The sequence below is a fragment of the Triturus cristatus genome, chromosome 8 (genome assembly GCF_964204655.1).
Source record: "Triturus cristatus chromosome 8, aTriCri1.1, whole genome shotgun sequence".
In the NCBI taxonomy this organism is placed as follows: Eukaryota; Metazoa; Chordata; class Amphibia; order Caudata; family Salamandridae; genus Triturus; species Triturus cristatus.
The window spans coordinates 1523244129-1523266987 of record NC_140591.1 but is presented as its reverse complement, the minus strand read 5'-3'; the positions used below and the strand labels follow the sequence as shown (position 1 = coordinate 1523266987).

The window sequence follows — 22859 nt, the reverse complement described above, 5'->3', positions numbered from 1 at the left end:
AACAAAAATCACGAGAGACGATCATGAAGAAATAGCAAGAAAATGAAACAGGGGAAAAAGAGCTAGAAGAAATGAGTGATAAGAAAGAAGAATAAAAAGCAGCAAAAGGCAAAGCAGTATAGACAGAAAGCAAGAATAAGAAAGCACAAGAAGCAATGCAAAGTAGTTGACTGAGACGAAAGAAAAGGAAAAGAGATAGAAGAAGTCAAAAGTGATAAAAAGAAAGGTGGGTTTGCCCACTTAATCTATCTACTGACCTTCAAAAAGTTGGAACACAGAGGCTGATCCCCAGGAGTGTAGTACCCTAAAATGTGCAATGCCATGAACTGCTCCTCTGAGATTTGAACCCAACCACTCGCTTCTTAGGAACCATATCAATATTGAACTACTCAGGCTTAACTGAACTCCTCTCCATTCAAAGGTCACAATTCAAGGGGAAATATCCGGAAGTACATGGCCACAGCCGTGAGTTCCAGAAGCCCGCAAGGGTAACCACGCTTGCCCGAACAACGAATTTGCCTTAACCACATACATGCGTGGTTAAGGCAAATAAATGCGCTCTAGTGTTCGGAATGGGCAGGGAAAGTGGAGCGTCTGGTAGCAGACACGGAGGTGCTGGGGCCGGGTCTGGGGGGGGGTTTGTGGTAGTCTTCAGGGGGTGGGGGTTCGGCATAGTTTTTAGGGGTGGTGAGGGTTCGGGGAATTTAAGGGATGGTGGGGATTCAGGGTAGTTTTAAGGGGTGGGGGTTCGGGGTAGTTTTCAGGGGTGGTGGGGGATTGGGGTAGTTTTAGGGGTGGTGGAGGTTTGGGGGAGTTTTCTGGGGCGGTGGAGGTTCGGAGTAGTTTTCAGGGGTGGAGGGGTGTTCAGGGTAGTTTTCAGGGGTGGGGGGTTCGTTATAGTTTTCTTGAGGGGTTTGGGGTATTATTTAGGACTGGAGGCAGGGATATTTTTAGGGCTCAGGGGAGAGGGTTGGTTTACAGGAGGGAGAGGGGTAGTTTTAGGACTCAGGGTGGGGCAAGGGTCGGGGGGTCAAGTCTTAACCACAGAAATGTGTTTACCATACATGCTTTGACAACGCATAAAACATTGTAAAGGCATGCATGGTAAAAACATATTTGTGGTTAAGACTTGCGTAGGTCAGACTGTGTAGAACTGGCATGCATGGTAAATGCATGTATGGTTCCATCACACAACCTAATTCAAGAACATGAGAGATGGGTGACGTCCTTCTGATAAGACTCCAAATTCCCTTGTTTCTTGGGCAGGTTTGCTAGTTCTCTGAAATGACCGAGGGCTATATAAAAAAATAAGGTCTGCATAAGCTCAGTAATTAAAAAATAATGGCGGTGGGTGGAAAAATAAAGAGAAGGTTCAGAATGGAAGAAAAAGAAAGAACAGAAACACTGAATGACATGAGAAGGATAGACTAAGTGGAAGGTAAAGAGGAGAGAGAAGGAAATGGAAAATTAACAGACAAAAGAGGAATACAAAATCAATCAAAATAAGGGAGGTAAACAATAAGTGGAGTTGGAAATACTATACAGTAGGAAATGGAAACAAGCATTGGCAATGCAATAGGTCTCGCATTATTGAGAGTTAGAGCTATTGGCATTGTAAATGACAATGTATTTTACCCATGTGTATTGGTTTGGAGTGGAGTGGATGTATGTGGGGTGGAAGTAGAATTATGTGGTTTGGATTGGAATTGTTATTTGTGGAATTGTGTGTGGTGGAACTGTGTGATGTGGAGTGAATGTGTGTAGTGGAATTGTGAGGAATGGTGAATAGATGGGGGAGAGCTGCACAGAATAGATAGCCCATATCAGGATGTGTGGAAACACCAATCTATACTGATATCAAGATATGCTGACATCAAGATACCCAACATTAGGGTATCCCGATGTCAAGATTGGCTGACATTTAAATATGCTGATGTCAAGATAAATCGTCGTCAAGAAATGCCAACATCAACATGCAGCAACATCAGAATATGCTGATGTCAAAGCCTGAAAAGGTTGTAGTGCTGGCTCCAGAATGCACTAAACACCACTGGACATCTGCTTGGTTGTGCATGCCTGCTTGTGTATTAGTGTCTTTAGTTACATTGTTGATATGTGTATTTAAATGTATATTATCTAGCAAATATAGTTCATGTGTGTCACCTGTCTTTAATACCCATTAAGTACTTATTGTATATTATACACCTGCATCGCATATAGATGGATGGATGGAGGAAATGGACGGAAAGATGTAGATGATTGTTGGAAGGACAGTGTGTTGGTGGACCAATGTAGAGAAATAGGTGTTTGAAGGACAGTGGGAGGGTGGATGGACAGACTTACGGCGATGTTTGTTGGAAGGTCAATGAGTAGGCGGAATTGGATGTTGAAAGGACAGAGGGTGGGTGGATGAATGAGCGGGTGAATGGATGGATAACAAAGGCTGTAGGTCGCGCCTTTGCAAGAGGTTCTATTTTTGTTTTCTTAATCTACAGTAGTTGCTTAAATAGTATATGTAGATTGTTTGTGTTTGTGTTAATAAAATAGTTTTTAATGTTTTGCTGATTAAGTGATGTATGTTGGATGTTTTGCCTGCCACTGTAGACCTATTGGCTTTGAAAACTGAAAAGGCACGAAAGGTATCCAATCTTGTGCAAGGATTGGCTTTGTGGAGTATTGTATACAGTGCTGGCTCCTAGCAGAGATCTGGAGCTGTCTGAAGTGAGACTCGAAAAATGTGTCTGATTTCTAGCTAGCTCACCTTCATTGCTTTTTTAGTAACAGTATAAATTATTTTTTATCTTCTACGGAGCCAAGAGATACTAGTTGGTGAACAATGTCTGCTAAAAGAATGCACACATAGGTAGACAGAGATGGGGGTGATATGTCCAATGCATGACTATATCTGACCCTGCTGCATACTATGCTTATGTTATATCGGTTATGAGTGTAAATTGTGCTCTACCTGTTGTATAGGTGTGTATGTGTATGAGGGAAGCTTGCACTGCTGTTGCTGCTTGAGCTGGACTTGTTTAGTCTGTGGGGTCAACCCTGTTGGTGCTGGTTCTATACATTTTCTGTCTTTAGTTCATGTTGTTGAAGTTTGAGAGAAGCTTGCATTGTTGCTGCTCTGACACTGCCTTTTACTGTACTGTGTGTGTGTCTGTGGTTACGAAGCTTGCACAGCTGATGCTTGAAACATATCTGTCACTGAGACAGAAGTTTAACAACCCTTTTGTGTGCATGAATGAAGCTTGTTCTGCTGCTTTTGTAATAGGGATGTATAGGGAAACTTTGAATGAACAGCTCATGGTGTACCTATGTATGGGGAAATGGGCCTTATTCCTGCACCAGAGTGTGAGTTTATGAGGGTTTGACCTGTGTGTGAGAGAGAAAGGATGAGAAGGAGCCTGCACTGAGGCTGCATTTTATGTACCCGTTGTTTCTGTAAGGGAAGCTTTAATTGCTGCTGCCTATCCGGCACATGTTCTGTAAGGCAGGGAAGCTTGCATAGTTTAAATTAACTTCGTTGATACATCGGTGCGCACTCCACGAGTTCCAAATCTGCTAGGGCAGCGCCTCCTTTCACTCATAAGTGATTCATAACATGCGTGCCACTAAGAGTGGTGTGTAAGCGTTGATCAGGTGCCAGGAAGGCACATTCAAGAAGGGCGACAAGTAATGTGCTGATGGCAGCGTTTAGAACTTTCCTTTGGAATTCGAGTTAGACCTTTAAAAGGGGGAACACCAGGTTGCAAAATGCCGCCAGGCTAATCTATGTTCTGCAATAATGTTGAATGAAAAAAATGTGTTGGAAGTGAGACGGGAGGTGGAAGCGCAGTAGCAGAATTACATTCACAACCCACTGCTGAGGAACAACATACCTGAATCAAAGCCTTTCAGAGGAGGAATGATCGGGGTATAGCGCATTGAAGACTGTGGTGGTAGAGGGTCTGGCAGAGGTGGAGGGTGCTACATCACATTACACACCACTAACGAGAATACGAGCCTTCAGTCGACTCCGGGGGGTGAGCGGCACCTCCGAGGTGTCCAGTGGAACGTTCCACCCTGACAAGTAAACGCTTGCATCAGGGTTGGGGTGCCAGGGTGTGCCAGGGGCATCTTCATCTGGAGGGTCCAGCCTGGGCTGCCACGCCTCCTCTAGGGTTCTCAAGGTGCGTCTGAATGCTCAAGACAACACACCTGAAATGGGACAGGCAGGGAAGACCACCAATCCTACACACTCTCCAGGATACACAGAATACAAGTTAGTAAGTGATGAAGGTCACACAGGCGCAACGTTACGATGGCACTTCCACGTGGCATTGAGACTTAAAGCAATTACAAAAGATGAAGAAAGTGGCTGATGAAAGGACTGAAACTGCGCGATGAAAACGTGATTTGCCTAGGATCACACCGCATGGAAAAGGGACTGGCGGGATTAAAATCCCAGGTTTTCATAGAAGCCAATATTTCCACTAGCCTGCCACATCCGATAGTGTCGAGACATCACGACCATGCGGCCTGTTACTATTTGATGGCAGTATGTGAACGTATTAGCTTTGTTTACCCCCGTCATACTTACACTATTACTCCATCCTCCTAGATTGCTTCGGATGTCCACTCTCTTCATAACCCCCATCCTACAGTGACACAACTTCTCGAGGCAACATGGCATTACAGCTTTGGAATGAGAGTGAAATCGCCAACATCATTTGATCAATTCTAAACACTGGCTATGAATGATCATAGGGATGTCAGTGGCATTCCTCTTGGTTTACTAGGAAAGCTTCTGACTACCAGTCAAGCGCCTAGACGCAATGCAATCCTTGCTGGAAGAGCTAAAAGACATAGGTGCAGTTTCTCTAGATTTTATTCGTATAAACCATGCTCACAGCCCTGAGACCCTGCCACAAATCTTCTGCATTCTCAGATGCATGAACCACTCAGCATTGCAAAATCTCTGCGGATTGAAAACTCGTGGTTTCCTTACCACACTCTTGTCCAATCTTCTTAGACCTTGAACGACCAAAAGATGATGCTGCCCTTAAGCCTGTGGCTGGCACAGGGAGGTCTGCTGTAGGCGCATGAACCCACTTTTTTCTGCTAGAAGAAGAGTGCGATTGCGTTCTTTAGGCGACGGGTTTTTGTACCAACCAGAGTGTGTTAGCCACAGTGGGTGGAGAATGTGGAAAGGGTTGCATGCCGCGGTGTGATCTCGGCCTGACACCTGCTGCCAGGGACACCTCCACTGCCTTCCAGTGGTACCTCAGACCTTCAGAGTGTGCACACCCTCCCTGCACAGAGAAAGCATCTCTCGAACACCAGCAGTGAGTAGATGAATGGGCACGTGTAGTGAGAGCAGTCTGCGCTCTGGCCTTTGCCATTTCCTGTGTTGCACAGCTCCAGATTTTCCAACAAGTTGAAACGAGGAAATGAGAGAGAGCAGAGCTGTGATGTGAACTGAATGTAATCTGGGGCTCAGCAGGGAGGGGTGGGGGGACAGCTGAAGCAGCGAGGTGGGAGGGGGTAAAGGGACAGGAGAAATCCTCCTGTTTTTAAATCAGAGATAATACCACAATTTGCAGCTCTGTTTACAGAAAAGCTTGTAGCTAGTCAAAACACAACCACTCAGGAGAAATGCTCACTGACATGTAAAAATAAACGTCCCTGATCCAGTAACATAGATGGGACAAGTGGAACCCTACAAGAAATGGGGGCCTGCTCCATGGGAGGGAACTAACTATAAAAAACGGAGGGACAAATAGGAAAAATAACCACTTAGAAGCAAGGGTTTTTAAAGGACACTGACACTGACAAATGAAAGCAGGAGGCAGGCTGTCAGCCCACAAAATAGAATACAACATGTCTTGAAGAGACAACGCAAGTGCTGTCTAGGCTCACCCTAAAAAAGGGAAAGAGCAGGTAAAGAGATGGAAGCAACATAAGCATAGTGGTCCTGATTTTGAAAGAAACATTAACATCTTTATTTCTAGGTTAACACCGGTGATTGGGAATTTTGAATTTCTTGGATTCTCAAAGAGTACTTCTGGAAGTCTGTTACAGTTAGAGTTTTTCAGAAGTACTACCAGAGCAGCCCTGGGAATCTTTTGCGAAATCTGAACTACGTTCATGCAAGTCATTTTAACAAGTGCATCTCTTTGCTGCATAAATACCCCAATCTAGTGGGATTTTCTCAACCTTTTCCTCCCTGCAAACAGATTTATAACACTATTGACAGAAGAACATGCCAAACCATCTCCACAAATAAATGGTCATTGAAAAACACATTTGTGGGTAGTTATGCACAAACATTCCAGGTCATTCCTATCCTTGAACACATGCTTCCTCGCTGAGGGTGGGGAGCAGATTTACTCCTAAACAATAATGTACAATATTGACGTAATATTAGGTGTAACAGAATTTCTGAGCAAACCACCGCACTTTCGAAATGCAAAACTGCATTTACATTTATAAATCAAGCCATTTGTAAACTTACTTTAAACTTAGGTCTGCAGACAGTCTTGTGAAGCAGGCCCAGTGACAGAGCTAGGGAAAAAGAGAAAGTTAAGAAAAAGGTGGATAAAAAATGAATTCAGAAAAGGAAAGTAAGTTAGAGAAGGAAAGATAAAAGAAGACTGAAAATAAAGAACTGAAGATGAAAACAAAGTCAAAAGAGTTCACTAAAGTAAGAGAAAGAATGCTAATGACAATGATGCAGATTTGCGAGTGAAATTTAAGGAGAAAACAAAATTGAAGATAAAGGAAAGAAAACAAAAATGAGTGAAAAATGTGAAGAAAGACAAAGTAAAATAGGAATTAAGAGCAGGAAATGAAGAAATGAGAAACGAAAGAGAAGATGGAATATAACAAACTTTATAGAGAGCCAAGAGAAATCAGCTTAAACACAAAGGCAGAAAATGAGTGAAAGGTATTTGTTTAAAAATAATGGTAAATAGGGGTACTGGGTGAGAGATGAAGGAAATTGGCAAGAAGGAGGCAGGGCTGGAAGGAAGGGTGAGGAGAACCATGTAGACAAAGAGGATGGAATGTTGGGCAAAAAAGGTAGTTTGGGGTGATAACAAGGAATCAGTGGGACATGGAAGTAAAAGAGAAAAGATTCAGGCAACAGACACTGGGAAAGTTAGGTGGGTAGCAGATTCTGGGAAAGTGGAGGTAAGAGAAACTAAAAAATTAGGTGACTAAGGGCCTCATGTAGGTAGCATACCAGTTACCACTTCTAAAATACCGAACGTTACCGAATCGGTATTTAAGAAGTGGTAACTCGTATGTAGGTAATGAGTCGGTATTTTTTACCGATTCGTTACAATTCGGTAATTACCGAATCGGTATTTACCGATTCGGTAATGAGGCATACCTTCCCATTGAGGGGAAGGTATGCCTCATTACCGAATCGGTAAATACCGATTCGGTAATCGTGGAGAACATGCAAGGGTGGCAGGGTGTCACATTGACACCCTGTTGCACCCCTGATTCGGCCATGTGTGCACATGTGGCACACATACATGCCCTAAGGGCATGTATGTATGCCACATTGCACACTGCTACGCGCTTCAAAATGCATACACACATACATTAATTATTTACCACCAACTATAAGTTGGTGGTAAATACCGACTCCTAAACACACCCACACACTCCCCCTACATATCATTTCTGGAATCGGAATTTACCGATTCGGTAAAATTACCGAATCGGTAAAATTACCACATCGGTAACGTTACCGATTCGGTAATTTTACCGATTCGGTAGTTTTACCGAATCGGTAAATTCAGATTCCAGAAATTGACCCCCTACATACCAATAGCCAAAATACCGGTCGGTAACGGTATAATTACCGAAAATCGGCCGTTACCGACCGGTATTTGGCTACCTACATGAGGCCCTAAATGAGAGGAAGGGATTGAGGTGGTAGTAATATGAACGAAAGTTGAATAAAGACTTCTTCGTAGTATGGTGGCCCTCGCATAAAGGTGTTTATTTTTGGCATGATGTGTGCAATTACGGCATAATGTTGGGCATACATTACATTCTAAGCAGAATGGACGTTGATTTAACAAAAAGGCTAGGGTAACAGAAGTGATATTACACATACGTTGACCTTAATAAAATCACAGAAATTGACATCATATGACCTATGACCTGACTCTTCACAGAACATGGTGTCACGCGACTTAACCCCGATGACACCATGATAATTCACATTGCTGAATTTCCACAATAAGTGTATGATTAATATAACATCCTAATGCAGACAAATGTCTATTTTAGATGCCACCTACATTAGGGGGCTGATATGATCTTTGAAAGTGATGGAGAGTAATGCTTGCCCTGGTGTGTAGCTAAAGAGTGAAGCGAGTGATCCAGACCTCCTCTGAGTGGCTCAATTGGGTTTTTTCCCTTAGAACAAAATTCGGTCATGCAGTGCATTTAAAGCACACTTGTATGGGGAATTTGCTAATAAGCCACTGGCTCTGAATGCGCTCTGGTTAATTATTCAACCCCTTTCAGGGAAGAGATGTGGCGCTGCAGCCAGGGTGACTGACTCCGGAATCTGGGGATCACGGTTCGATCCCCAGCGCCGGCGGCAGAGTAGCCCAGCACCATGTGACTCTGGGCAATAGCTTGCTTAATCTTCCCAATGGCCCCCAGCGCCTAGAGACCCTTACGGGTGATTGTTCGCGCTTTACAAATGTGGATATTATTATTATTTCATAGTGCACCGAGCTAATAAAACCTGATGCTCATCAGTCGTTGAACCCATTTTTCACAATGTCCTCTTGGTGCCCCCATAAATCAGCAAATTACCTCAATCGTGCCACAGAAGCATTTTGCCATGGGTGCCCCCCATATGATGAGGGTGCCCCAAGTTCCCAAAATTACATGCAATATACCTGTGCCGGAAATTTGCCATTAATACCTTAATATATGCAAGGGTTGACGGGGGTACACCAGAACAGCTACAGGAAGATTGAAGGAGGGGGACGGCGGTCTCAGGTCGACATGGCAGAACATGAGTGACCCTTGCTGGCGCGGGTCTGCTCACTACAGAACTGCATTGTAACAGTACTTGGAGAACACTTGATGCCATTGCTAGCAGCTCTTAGGTTGTAGCTGCCACCTGATGTGGGGTATCAGTGTTTTCTTGGTATTTATAGCTTGTTGTGGTGCAGTCTAACATTTTCAGAACAATGACAGGGGCAATTGTAGTAGAACAATTCGATGCCCCAGGGAGTGGGGTTGGATCACGTTCCCGTCTATTTTAAGGGTGGGCGATAGGCACTCTGCAAGTTTGGGTGGCAGAAGGTTCAGTGCCCGCCGTGCAGGGAGGCAGGGAGGGGGGAGGGTGTGGGACATTTTGGGGGTGGGGGGAATTGTTTATTTAGATTTTATTGTTGTTTAACTGTGATAGTGGTGGGGAAAGAAATGTCACCCATGCATATACATTCAGGGCTGGAGGAGTTTCTGTATCAGCATTTGCTCTATACATTTGGGGTACAAACGCATAGCGCCACAATTCACCTAGATACACCATGTCGAACCGTGCCGTGAAGAGATCACTCCGATATTATCACATGTGACGTCAGTGAGCTAGGGGACAAATTGAAGGGAGAGGTAGTGCTCCGATATATTAAGAGACAAGCCCGGACATTGCTCTGTTGCAGGAGACACATCTAATCGGCAACACATGTAAAGCACTCGATCGAATGGGCTACAGACTAGTGGCACACGCTGGCTTCACGTCTAGTTCAAGAGGGACCGGCATTCTTATTCGTAAGCAATGCACATTCATAATAAACAAAACATGGATCGAGAACCGGGGTAGATTTGCAGCGATTGCTGGGACATGGGAGGGGAAACCCCTTAATGTGCTTTTGATCTATATACCTCCGGCGCTGAAAAGAACTTTGCTGGCTGACCTGGGTAAACTTTTGCTTGACCTCCCAGATGGTATCCTGGTGTTGGGAGGCGATTTTAACCTGACGGTGGATGGCCAGGTTGATCGGCGTAGCCCTCGGCAAGATCCACATGACACCTCACCCCTGATGGACTTTCTCCTAGCCTTTGGCCTTGTTGACCTTTGGTGCCATTTAAATCCCCTGGCGCGAAATTTACCTTCCACGCTGGCGCCCATGGTAGTCAATCCAGGATCGACCACTTGTTCACACACGCCAACGACCTATCTAATTTTATTGAAGCCAAGTCCCTGGCACGAGGTACATCTGACCATTCTCCTGTTCTGATTCAGTTGACTCTGCCCCAGGAGTATAGCTGTCTCACCCTATCCATAACTCAGTGGAGTCTGAAGATTCCACATGTTCGGAGCGCCCTTCTAAAAGGGGTAGATCACTACTTTGCTGAAAATACAAACCCAGTTCAATTCCATAACATTTTGTGGGGGGCCTTTGGGGCGGTCATCAAGGGTCAAACACTATCACTGATGGCGGGACATAAGAAGGAACTGAGGGCAGGTCTGGAGACTCTGGAACATGAGATTGGGGAACTGAAGGACGGATGATGAACAGCTTACCCACACTCTAAGTGTCAAACGACAAGACTACCGACAGTTAGCGACAGAGACAGCTGGGTCAAAGCAGAGAGCTAGTAGGCATGAAATATATGAGTTGGGAGACAACACAGGGAAATTTCTTGCATGGTTGGAGAGGCAAGAAACCACACAGAGATGAGTGCCCCTTGTCGAGACGGATAAGGGAGCATTGGTGAATGATCCTCAGCAAATTGCAGAGGCCTTTGCCTCCCACTTCGCTTCCATTTACTCCTCCACCACTTGCACCACCTACATGATTCCAGAGACCTTCTGGACACTATTCCAGTCGCTACTCTCACTCCAGAAGACTGAGAAGCCTTAGAGGGTGACCTTACTGAGGAGGAAATAGCGACTGCCATAGGCGGTATTAAGTCAGGGAAAGCCATGGGCCCAAATGGGTTCCCAATTGAACTGTTTAAATTAGTGACCTCCAAGGTAACACCCGCTCTTCTTGCCCTGTACTTAGAGAGCTACCAATTGCGGTCCCTGTCCCAAGACTTGATGTTGGCCTCAGTGGTCGTCATCCAAAAACAAGGCAAACCAGCTACGAGATGTGACTCCTATCGTCCAATTTCCATTATTAACCGCCGAAGTAAAGATCCTCGCCAAGATATTGGGCAATCGTTTGATCCCTGTTATACGGCCCCTCAATCTCAGAAGACTACACGGGGTGATGGGGAGAATTCACACTATCCAAGAAGATGCAGCTTTGCTGTAACTGGACGCTAAAATGGCGTTCGATACCATTGAGTGGCCTTGCTTATTTGCTCTCCTCGAGCAAATGGGGTTCGGCCGCACTTTATAAAATGAGTTAAATTATTGTACACAGAACCAACGACCCAAGTAGTCCTTAACCAGCATACCTCCCAACAATTCCGTCTAGAGAGGGGGATTAGACAGGGTTGCCCCCTGTCGCCCCTCATGTTTGCCCTAATACTGGAGCCTTGGGTGACCTGGATCAGGGGGGACCCCATGATCAGGGGGCTGAAATGGGCAGATCACCACGAAGATAGAATCTCCCTCTATGCTGATGATGTCCTGTTATACATAGCAGCTCCATCAACCTCGCCCCACAGGATCCTACATATCTTTGCATTATTCAGCGCTCACTCGGGATACACAATCAACTGGACAAAATCTGTTCTTTTCATGCTTCAGGGCCAGTGCCATGGATGCGCAGGGGCACCAACATCACTGTGGCTACTGAGGGGTTCCGTTACCTTGGCATATACTTTATACAGCACCTGGCCCAATTCTATGACACCAGTCTTAAGGCCCCACTGATTAGACTCCACAACGACGTGCTCCACTGGTGGTCGCTGCCCCTTACTCTGCTTGGTAGGGCAGCGTTGTTTAAAATGCTGGTGCTGCCTCGATTCTTATACGGGCTGCAAAATACCATCTAAAAGGTCCCAGATGCCCATTTTGTCAGTGTAGAGAGCAAGGTCAGAACTCTTCTATGGGATGGGAAAAATCCATGCATTGCAACACACAAATTGACATGGGGATGGTATGACGGAGGAATCGCGTTGCCTGACCTAAAACAATACTATTGGGCCACCCTGCTTGCCGCGGTTACTCAGTGGGTCTTTGCCCCTCTGTCTGAACCGGCATACCGCACAGACAAATGGATAATAACTCCAGGGGGGGTATCGACGTGCACTTTACTCAAATCCCAAACACCAACACCTCACTGGTCCCACAGCCCAGACAGTTGCACTTTGGCACCGAGCAACAAAAACGCTGGGGTGGCACAAGAAATTGACATTGCTTACTCCCTTGTGGGACTCCGAGCAACTCGGAACATTGAGTGATGTCCAGGTTTTGATAAATGGGACTTAATCGGCATCTCCTCCGTTGGTGATCTGTGGAAGCGTAATGAGATGATCCCATTCAGTGAACTACAAGCAGAATACCAACTGGCAGGGTCAGAGATGTTCCGCTACTTACAAATCTGCCATGCACTGACCTCCGTCATGGCTAGTGGTGAAGCTCTATCCGAGGCCTCCCCGCTAGAAGACCAACTCTTAACAGATCTTCTGACACGCAAGGCTATATCGCTCACATACTCCAAATTAATAAACAACAAACCTGACCCACTGGTGCGTCTCCGACAGCTGTGAGAATCAGACCTTGGGTATTTTGAAGATGATGACTGGCAGGAAGCCCTCGCCTCCCCCAAAGAAGTTGCAATTCCAATGTGACTATGACTGATTCAACTCAATATCCTACACAGTGTCTACCTATTGGCACATACACTGGTTAAGATGGGATGTCGTCCAGATCCTGGGTGCCTTAAAGGGTGCACAACAGAGGGTACAAATTTCCACACGGTTTGGGAGTGTCCAGCCATATTGGTTGAAATTCGTTTCCACACTTACGAGGGTAAGCGGGAAGAATATCACTCACTCCTCGCGACTTTGTTTATTGAATGTGTGGGAGGCTACTGATCTGATTCAAACTGAGCACACATGGGCATCATTGGGGTTTGTTCTAGCCACGAGGAATATTGCCCAGGTGTGGGGGATGGGAATCTGCCTAAATACCAAAAATGGGCTAACGACAAGGATAATGCGATGATCGCAGACACGGATTTTTTAAACACAGGGGCTGCCCCATGAAATGGGATCCCAAATGGGCTAAATGGAATGCATCACGTGGTGAAAGATGTGTATCTCCATCAGTCGAATTGCGCAGAGCAGAATTGGACATTGATCTCCTTCCTACCTAATACTGTATATAGCGAATGTCTTATCTAAGGCATGGTCATGTGTCTTTTTGTCATTGGAGTTGATTGCTATGTGGCCTCGCGGCCGTCCACTGTACTATGACAACTGTTTAATAAAAAGAGAATTTTAAAAATATAAATGCAAGGGTGACCCTTATGCCCTACTCATAATTTCTCACTCACTCACACTTACACATACTCTAACTACTTCATTTTCACTCACTGTCACTATGACTCAGCCATTCTGCCTTATTCATTCAAACTTACATTCACTTTTAGCCTCACTCACTCATACTTTGTCACTTACTCACAATTACTTGTGCTCACAATTGCTCTGTTATTCTCACAATTATGCTCACTTTTTGCTCACTCCCACTCTTAACACTCCCTCACATTCATTCTTATTCATTCATTCTTATTCATTCCCTCTCACTGAGTTGCAGTCACGCTTCCACTCACTAATTCTCACTCGGACTCAGTCATAATCCATTACTGAGACTCAAGCGCACTCATTGCCACTTGCTACCTGTCACTGACTCTCACCTACTCACTTTCACTCACACAAACACACACTTGCTCAAACATACAGACAAGCATACTCACACTTACTCTTTCTCTCTCACACAAAATCACACCAGCCAACAGGCTCACAACATAGAGTTAAAATTATTTTTATACTTATCTTATCTGCCAGCAAAAACCTAGTTCCAGTACCTGGTGCTCCTTCTTTTATTACACTGATAATCAATAATAAAGTATTAATCACTATTAGTGAAATGTAAAAAAAATGGGAAATAAACAAAGAGAGAGGAGCTCCAACGACAAAACCAGTGAGCTGCCCCAATGTTTTTGGCACTGATTTTGTCCTCTGAGGCCAGGCGTCACAAAGAAGTGGCAGGAGTCGCAAGGACAAGCCAGAGATGGCAGCTGCAGCTTCTTGTGACCCCTCAATGACGTCCATGCTATGCGGTATGGGGGCCCTGGCATAGCATGACCCTCCTTGGCGTATTGAGGGCTTCTTAGGCATTACAGAGATTCTGACATAAACTAGCCCTTGATAAGTTGTTTGCATTCAGGGCATTGCTGTGGGACTTATTAAGGCGAATCCTATTAACATAGCAGACCTGATTCATAAACTGGACTGTGTAGTACATTTGTAGTCCTAAAAAACTCATTACAAGTGCTATTCAGAAACTGCACTTTTGTATTAACTTACACTTTGAGCAGATGTATTAGTTTTCAGTAATCACAAATAGTTTTTTGTGGTGACTTACACTTTTGTAGCACGTTTTTGTACACGTTTTTGTAGCAAGTCTCTACCTCCCATTATTTTCTACAGGAGGGTGTTACAGTAGTAGCAGTTGGCCATGTGTAGTGCTGGGCTTACTGCAAAAGTGTGGAAAAAAGAGAGGTACCCCCAAAAGATAATTTCTAGGTCTGGGAGCAAGGAGGAACAAACCACAAAATAATGAAAGAGACTCCCACATGACCTATATGCTTTCTCTGTAGGCTTAAAAAAGCTCTATGGGCTACCCATTGTAAAACATACAAATCAAACAGCTGCTTATGTGAGTTTTATCATTTTATTGTGTTATTCAATTCATTCGTATTATGTTTTTTAAATATATATGTTTTATATTTCTCTGATTGTACAAAAATGTTAAAACATGTTATTGAAACCACAAAACATTCATAAATGCAAATATACAGTTATTCAGTTTGGACATACACATCGCATTTGTTTTAATACATCATCATAGTTTGTAAAAAGAAATGCATGTATATTGAAACATATGGTATATCCCCTGAATCAACCAGACTGACATCCTGACCTCTCACGCAACACCACATTAACACACACACATCACATACATAAGCTGCCCAGTCATAAATGGCATACACCCTTGATAGTCACAGTGAGAACACTTCATAGGGCATCCACAATTGTGTTGCCAGCTGTGATTCCCCAAAAACAGGTTATTACAAAAGTGTAAATAACTACAAAAGATTAAGCTACTACAAAAATGTGATTTTTGAATACCGAATAGTATTAAAGTTACTCAAAAGTGTAAACTTATACAAGCGTGTTACCTTTATGAATCAGGCACATTTTAGGGAACAGAGGTATAATGGTGGTCATCCTTAATATAATGGTGATCCTGGAATATGTTTTCCATTGTCCGTAAATAGTCATCATCATCATCAATCTATTTCGGAATGTTTCTAGATCATTAAAAGTACATATGTGATAAAAAAATATATGTGCTTAACATAAAAATGCCACATACGGCAATGTTAAAAATGATCAATAAAATCCAAAAGTAAAAAGAAGGAAGCAATCATTACAAGTGTATAAAGTGCATTGTACCTTCCATCATGGTCACCCCAACAATATAAAGTGCATTGTGCCCTTGATCTTTAGTCATCACAATAATATAATGTGCAATGTATCCTCAATCTTGGTATTGATCATTCCCAATTTACTTCACTAATCCAATCTGTCTGGCCTATCTGGTAATCGTATATTATACCTAAATAAATGTATACATATCATGAAACAAGCCTCATAAAATGTGATAATAAATTGTATATAAAAAACTGGTGCTAACAGAAATAGGATAAAAGACAACCCCATATATGTATGCACAACATTATGCCCTCGGACTCAAAGTCCATCATCTCCCTTTTGACCTCCTCTATCCCATTTTGTCAAAGCCCTCCTATTAGACCATAAAAACGATGCTCTGCTGTAACAGATAAAAGGAGTAGATAATTGTGTTAGGAAATATAGTGCAGGACGGCAATGTTTAAACTTGAATATTCACAGAAGGGAGAGAATTAACCTTTTCCTGTGTAAGGTGTAAAACACACAAAAGAATAGTATGTGGAGATCAGACTGTACAGACCTTTTATCGCAGGGACATACTGGAATATCATTTAATGTGAAAATATTCTTGGGAAAATCCATCATTAATGGGATAGAATTAATGCAAAATCTAGTTAGGATAGAGCGATATTGGAGATTTGTCACAAATATAAAATAGGACTCATCCACCTGAGAGTGGAGGAGGCAAGTGAGATATAACTTTACTGAATTTGTAGTGCGACTACCTTCTACCCTGCTGCTTATCGACTTCTCCTAAAATCTTTGTTTGATTCTTTCTTTAGACATGGTTCTACAACTGGAAGGGTTAGCAAATAGACCCCCCCAACCCCAGGCTCCCCAGGACTGTTTTCACATGTTGCAACCAGGTGACCTTATGTACATTGTCTAGGGCCAGGCAGTCCTTAATGATATTTTGAGTAACACTGACCGTGTCTCTCTTCCAGATTGAGTGCCACAGCATGATCGGAGCAAGGCTCACTACATCTGAAATGTACGAACCTCTAGCTCAGCGTGACAAATTTAATTCATACAATTACTTGGGAGGGCTAACAGTCTTTTGAAAAAAACATCCTCTATTCTTTGGAGTTAATCAATTGCTGTCATCCCCCAGATCCCTGCTCCATAAGATGCTACAGTGACAGATTTTGCGGCATACACCTTTTTTATTATCTCAATCCTCTTGGAACCCAGCTTCGTAATGAAGCAGAAAATGGCCCTAACACTTTTCTCCATGGCTAGGGCCCTATTACACCACCATGTCTGACCAGGTAGGTAAAGGTGTCTACTACTATCAGTTTGCACCACTCTATGTGAAACATGGGGAGTTTTTTTGGGCGAGTACTTGCCACCAGTACAAAAGATTTGGCTTCATTTACACGAAGATCCAGGCAAATCATAAATTTCGAGTAGGCCTCTATTAGCTTCTGTAACCCCGCCCCAGTTCTATCAATTAGCACAGCATGATCCGCATGAAGCAGTATTGGAAGGGGTGCTGCATTAAAGTTTGGGAAATCTTTTTTTGCTCCCATAACGGCTGCCTGAACCCCGTTGGTGTATATTGAAAATAGGAGAGGGGCAAGGACACAACCCTGTCTTAATCCCCATTTTATTTTAAACCGCCTTTTGCATTCCCCATCACTCCCATAGCAGACGCAAGCGGAGACTTGGGGGTACATTTGATGAATAAACACAATTATGGGGGGGCAATATCCATTTCCTCCATGATGGTGTATAGTTTGGGGTGGGAAACACAATCAAATGTGGCCGACAAGTCCATGAAGGCCATATAGATTTTCTCAGCTCTTACCACTGTATGTTTTGCTATGGTTAAGCTTAGATTGATACATTGATCTATTGTCCCCTTGCCTTTTTGGAAACCACATTGCACTGGAACTAAAGTGTTTTTCTTTTGGGCCTAATCCTCCGATCTGTTCTGCAAGAGTTGTCCCATCAATTTTGCTGTACTGTCTAAAAGTGAAATGGGTCTATAGTTTTGCGGGTTGGACCTAGCCCCCTTTTTAAATATGGGAATTATTATCAATGTATTCCAGGAGGCTGAGGGGCCCACTGTGCTTATAGTATTAAAAATATTTGTTAGACAAGGGATCCAAATAGCTAGAAAACATCTATTGGAACCCCATCAGGGCCCACAGCCTTTAAAGGGGTACATTGAGCCAAACCCAGTCTCATCTCTTCAATATCAAATACCAGGGGCTCCTTAGAAGATACCTGCAGTGAGTTATGCAAGGGGTCACAGGAGGTTTCGACTGTTCCAAATATTTGCTCAAAATGTGCCACCCATCCATCCTCCCCCACGTGAGAATCAAGGGTAGGATCACTCTCCTCTTCAAAAAAAGGTGCATTTATCACTCTCCCAAAATCCTTTGGGTTTTTTGTATCTGCTGCTTTTGGCAAGTTCTCCCATGCACCCTCCTGCATGCCCCTAATCCTTCCTAGCCGAGCCTTACTATATTCCTTACATAGGGCATTTACCAGCTTTTGATCTCTTGGGGTGTTTTCAAGGGCTTCATGCAAATTTCTCTGGGTCTTTGAACAAATCTTGTCAAACCAGCCCACTGGCATGTTATTGTGACGTGAGTTCTTCCAGAGGAGGTTGTTTTTTACCACCCCCATTATATCTGTAAAAACCATAATTAAACCTATCATATCCTGGGTGGGAGCATATCATGACTTCATTCAGTTTTGTTTTTATTATTGGCGGGATTATTCGTTCTTTATCGATCTTGTCCCATTTGAGAGAGTATCCGTTTTTTCTAGCTAAGTTTGGTTCGGGTATCTTATCCATTGCTAGATTCTTATTTTTGGGCCATACCATGCTGCAGGAAAGAGCCACATGGTCGCTAAATAGGGAGATGGATGCCTCTGCTTGAGTTATTCTTCCAGTGAAGGGTTCGGAAACTAGAATATAATCAATGGTGGATCCGAATTTTACGTTCCCAAATGTCTTTTGGAGCTGTCCTGTGCCGGGGTTAAGCTTCCAAGTAGTCAAAAATCCATTAAGCACGTTACCATATTCACTGTGAGAAAAATGAGAGAGGCCCTCAACCTCTATGTCAACTATTCCACACACAGAAGCAGTCTCAATGTCACAACAATGCACATTAAAATCTCCCATTATTAAAATATAAATACATTTCCGATGCTCTTAATTGATCATATTTATTTCCCTTCTCAAATGCTCTGCCACCGAGCCCATATTTCCTGTGAAGTTATTATTATAATAATTGGTCAACAACCAATCCCAATCGCCTAGGCCCTCACAAGTAAACTGTGGTAATAAGCGGAGGAATTAAAAAACATCAGCACATTTAGCCTGAGTGTGTTTGCAACTAATGTCACAATACCACCCTTCGCTCTACCCCTCATGGATAGTGTGGCTGCAGTTTGAAATGATCTAAAACTCTCAGGGGCATATTCACAAGGAGCTATCGCTGAACCAACAGCACTTTATCGCAGCCAAAGTCGTGATAAAAATACCTCCCCATTCACAAGCTGGTGTAAACAGCCCACAGCACCAGCTTACCCGCGATAGCAGCTGCAAAAAACATCACCACAGAGGACCCGTGCAACAATCGCTAATGAGATGCAGAGTGGGCGTTTCCGTGCCAAAATTCGCAACAACATCACACCACAACATTCTCAACGACCAGTCACATCAGCGATAAAAACACAAAACAGGCAATAAGGCACGTTAGCACCAGGAAATCTACACCTGTCCTGACCTGGTGTAAAGTCAGACGGGAGCCTGCACCACAAAAGGGAGACCAGCCCAGGGCCACACCAGAAGGGCAACAGAAGCCATGGAGCCACCCATCATGCGGCCCAGACACCCAAGAGGGCCACAACACCCTCTAACACCACACCCAGACCTGCAATCCCCCCCCCCACCCCGGGCCACCCCCAACCCTGGACTAAGAAACTGCACACCAACACCACGAATCCCAATACAAACATTTTGCCTGATGTTGCACAAGCAGGAAAATCAACAGACATGTGTGGCCAGGAAATGGAGACACAGTCAAACAGCAATGCAATCACCAACACAAAACATCATACAAAAAAAAGCCGAGACATCCTTTAGGATGAATCCTAGCGGCTCCTCACTGGACAATCCATAGCACACAGCCTGGAACACCAAATCCAAGAGAAGAAGGTGTGCCATGCACCCAACAAAGGAAAGAGAGGGAGAGAGCGAGGGAGAGAGACGGAGTGAGATTGCACAAGCAGCGGAAGGCCTCTCGGCACCTGGCTCCACATGCTAACATGTGTGTGTGCATCGCCATCCGTACACCATGAGCCCAAGGCCGTGTCCCAATCTCAGCACCAAAGCCACATCACATTCCGAATACTCAAGTAGTAGTCAGACATTAGGGATGAAAGCTCCATTGTTCCAATGCAGAAGGCGGGAGGACACCTGCACCTCTGACCTTGGTCCAGAACGTGCCTGTAACACCCTGAGAGAGATGTCATGGCAGACGGGGATGACTCCCACACCACGCATTCCGCAAATGAACTATCCGACTCATCCACACCCCACACACAGAAGCCCCTGCCTGTGGTACCCCCGCATGGGATGCCCTTGGCACTCACAGAAACAGCAACCCACTCTCCCCAATGTTTACCACACATTCGAATCATTGCTCAGAGCTGTGGCATATCCTCCACACTACTGTAGCAGTTCAGAAAAGTGCCGGTTCAACAAGACGCACCAACGCAATGGCAGGCCATACCGGGCACATGCACAACCCCCGTCACGTGGAACAGTACCATGCACATATGCTGCATTTGCTGGGTGCAGTGCCCCTGGCAGTGCTGCGGATCACATACCGGCTCAGCTTCCGCATTGCCTATGTCACCTGCGTCCAGCCTTGGTTCCACTGCCGAACATGCACATTCGAGTGTCCCATGGATGTCTGCCTATCCAAGACAACTGTTGATGAATTGGACTATGACTTGTGTCTGTGCCCCCAGTTGGATCACGAACAGGAGTGTAACAGAGACAGCCGTGCATGGGATGCCCTGACATACTGCGTATGTACGGGTAGTTGTGCATGGGAGATTGCTCAATTCCTCGTGTGCAGTGATCCCCATCCAGGTGCTCCCCTATTGGGCTATGTTGCGGATTGGTGAAACGGCGTGGGCTGAGCACACCTGACCGGACCACTTAATGGATTGGCTCACCCTGGGGTTCCTTGAACACGACAATGATGTACTATTGGAACACATTGCACATGAAGCTGCACGAGCATTCATGGACGAGTAACTACGTTCCTGCAGCCACATCCGATTGTCACCCACAGCACATGTCCCAACAACTTGTTGTATCATGGGGATTGCTCACACATCCGACCACAACAGAGGACACGTCTACCTTCGTCCGGGCTCTGGATACATATGCGTGAAACAACGCCTGTGCAAGGTGATGCAGGTCCATGCTCGGTGCAACACAGTGTCGCTTGGCAACGTTGCCACTTCAGACACACTGCTGGGGGAAAGCACACACATGGCAATGCAGCCCAACATGTCGGACCTTCACACCTGATCACTGTCAGCAGAGCAGACAATCGGCGCACTCCGGAGGCAGAGCACTATGCAGGTCCCATGGGCAGTGAGTCGCGCCCCCTCACACGGGGCAACGGTCAGACGCCAAACAACACATGACTCATCCAGCAAGGCAAGGTGAGCTGAGAGCGTTGCCATCTGTGATGAATGTTGCCCATTTTAGCCCCAACATTTTCTGAACCTCTACATGTACCCGTACTGCATGTAAGTGTCTTAAGCATGTCCCTGCCTGTTGTGGTCGTTGCCTCATCCGTACTGACACGCACATGCCAATAAAGTCTATGCAACTCCACTGGTGTCTAACTGTGAGGTGTGTTGTTTGGATTGTCCACTCGTGTTCCACAATGAGCATCATCCCTACACAGGGAGGAACTTACTGATGCATGTGCAATGGGGAGGGGTGTCCCTTTGGCAAGCTCCACCTCGGTGAGCCAGACATTGTTTTTGGATAGGTGCTGGATGCCATGTGCACTTACATGACTTCAGCAATGTGAGTATGGTGTCCAACTTCTGACCATGTGGAGCAATGTCATATATCACCACAGAATGTGTCCACACAGATGTGTGTGAGTAGGTATGCAATATGAACTTCCGGTGTCACATGTGCTGTAGGACACCACTCCTGGCCTGCTTTCGTTTGGGTCAGTCCTACACACAGCCCTATTCAATACATGGACGTGTGCCTACGTTGGGGGATGTGAGATTGTTGTTGATGTGCAATGGGGACACAGCTAGTACTCACCTTCACAGTCATCCAATTGGCCATGTGTCTCAGGGATACACATGCACATAGATGTCAGTTACCAGGGTGTACCTTCATGTACAATCATTGTACCTACATCCAGACATACCTCCATACGTGAGTGAACATAGTGATGACACATCTGTGTGATTTAGAATGTTTTATTCACATTCAGGTGATTGACGAGGCTGGGGCTGTACATGGCCATCCAAGCCCACATCACATGGAAGCCCAGTGGTGTGCCAACCAGAGTCCTTTGGGGATTGCACAGTGATTGGGAAGAGGGAGAGTGCCGTCCGCAGCGGGATAGCTGTGTAATTGGCCAGTGGTGAAGAAATGGCAGTCCGTGACGGGGTCCGGGTGAAAGTCGCAGAGTGTTCCGGGGGTCACTATAAGGTGTTTCCGAGGCCATGATGCATAGGTCATAACCAGGCAGGGACTGGCCATACAGCGGTGATGGCTGCTACTGCCTCCTTCCGCACACAGTAGTTCACATCCCGTTCTTACTCCCCTGATATGGGTTCTGTGTACGGTGTGCCCCGTGTGTGTGGCAGGGTGATGGCTGCATCACTGGGTGCCACTGACACATCAGACTGCGAAGGTGATGGGGCAGCATCACTGTGTGCCACGGACACATCAGGGGTCGGAGCTGTGTGTGTAGATGTTCCCGCTGCAGTCATCTGGGAATGGCTCAATGGCAGCGATGGCAAGATGAAGTACTGCAGGGCATTGAAGTCCCCAGCTACTACTCGCTGGTGTCCATCCGTGTCAGACATCCTTCCAGCCTGCATCTGCTCCATGGTCTCCATTGACCTCCGCATCTGTCCCAACTCTGTGCTGTCATGGCTGG

The 22859-nt window shown here is 45.1% G+C and overlaps 1 long non-coding RNA gene across 1 annotated transcript in view; it reads left to right on the top strand.

Moving 5' to 3' along the window:
- Window positions 1-22859, top strand: part of LOC146806048 (uncharacterized) — a 448584-nt gene that overhangs the window by 358246 nt on the left and 67479 nt on the right. The window lies entirely within an intron of this gene.